Source organism: Triticum aestivum, chromosome 4A, assembly GCF_018294505.1.
Source record: "Triticum aestivum cultivar Chinese Spring chromosome 4A, IWGSC CS RefSeq v2.1, whole genome shotgun sequence".
NCBI classification, from domain to species: Eukaryota; Viridiplantae; Streptophyta; class Magnoliopsida; order Poales; family Poaceae; genus Triticum; species Triticum aestivum.
In genome coordinates this window covers 312,361,680-312,363,635 of record NC_057803.1, presented here as the reverse complement: position 1 = coordinate 312,363,635, position 1,956 = coordinate 312,361,680, and positions in this window count along the sequence as shown.

Sequence of the window (1,956 nt, the reverse complement as noted above, 5' to 3'; positions counted from 1 at the left end):
CAACTTGAGCGATGTCTGGCGGCCCCTGGGCAACCAGGGTCTATGCCAACCCGACGTCTTGCTCATCCGGTGTGCCCTGAGAACGAGATATGTGCCGCTCCTATCGGGATTTGTCGGCACATTCCGGTGGCTTTGCTGGTCTTGTTTTACCATTGTCGAAATGTCTTGTAACCGGGATTCCGAGTCTGATCGGGTCTTCCTGGGAGAAGGAATATCCTCCGTTGACCGTGAGAGCTTATGATGGGCTAAGTTGGGACCCCTGCAGGGTTTTGAACTTTTGAAATCCGTACCCGCGGTTATCGGCAGATGGGAATTTTTTAATATTCGGTTGTAGAGAAGTTGACACTTAACTTAATTAAAATGCATCAACCGCGTGTGTAGCCGTGATGGTCTCGTCTCGGCGGAGTCCGGGAAGTGAACAGGTTCTTGTGTTATGCTTGAACGTAAGTAGTTTCAGGATCACTTCTTGATCACTTCTAGTTCACGACCGTGCTTTCCTTCACTTCTCTCTCTCTTTTTTGCGTATGTTAGCCACCATATATGCTTAGTGCTTGCTGGAGCTCCACCTCACTACCCTTTTTCCTACCCATAAGCTTAAATAGTCTTGATCTCGCGGGTGTGATATTGTTGAGTCCTTGTGGCTCACAGATACTTCCAAACAGTTGCAGGTGCCGATGATACCAGTGCAGGTGACGCAACCGAGCTCAAGGAGGAGCTCGATGAAGACCTTGGTCGTTGTTTTGTTTTGTTTCCTTTTGATCAGTAGTGGAGCCCAGTCGGGGCGATCGGAGATCTATTGCATTAGGGGTTATCTTTCTTTATTTGGTTCCGTAGTCGGACCTTGATTGTATGTGGATGATGTAATGCTATATTTATGTATTGTGTGAAGTGGCGATTGTAAGCCAACTCTTTATCCCTTTCATATTCAGTACATGGGATGTGTAAATATTACCCCTCTTGCGACATGACTACTATGCGGTTATGCCTCTAAGTCGTGCTCCGACACGTGGGAGATATAGCCGCATCGTGGGTGTTACAAACTCGGCGTCGTTCATCTGGTACACACGGCATCTCACATCTGGACACATGGTGATGTACATAGTCAAGGTCCATGCATAATAATGTTGTGCACAAATATGGCGGTCAGTAATACTGTGCAACAAATAGTACTACTCCGTAGACTAAGGCATAGCCTAGTGGTGTGAAGTGGTTGATGCCTTCCCACCCACCTAGGTTCAAGGCATGGTACTTGCAATTTGGGTTTGTTGCACCAATTATACTATGGGGGGTTCCCTTAGAGTCTTTCTGTCAAAAAATAGTACTACTCCAGTATAGAGGAAGTAAAATAACCGGCTTATTATATATAGCCACTCTTGGCTACATGGGTGAGATAGTAAGACATGGAAAAACAAAAATGGTGGCAGCTAGTGGGTTTAAGTCTTCAAGGGCCTAGCTAGCTATATGCATCCTCCAAGGTAAAAAGTACTCCTACTAGTACGTAAATAGAGTACTAGTACAACAATGAAAGAGAAGGCGAGAGGGTTAAAAATGGAATACCTGGGTAGATGGTGATGGTCCGATCGTGGTAGATTGTGTGACCATGTTGCACATCAGTGGTACCATGGGTAACAACTGCTAAGATAGTTGATCCCAATATGCCAAAGTCAGCTACAAGGTTCCATATTCGACCGAATCGCGAATGCAAATGCACATCCAGGATCGGCGATCTTATTTTGATCGCGGGATGACTGGTCCTTGCAAAATAATGGAGTACCGTTAGGGATGGAAATGATGGTTTGTGCATTCCGTTTGTAATCTCCCGTACCGTAGGATGGCAACCAGATGAAACAAGTCCCCTGGCTTGTCACCGCAAAGATGCCACCTAGATGGCGCACGACGTCTTCGAACGTGTAGGGGTACAAATCTGCTGCCGCCAACATGCGCCAGCCTTTGCTG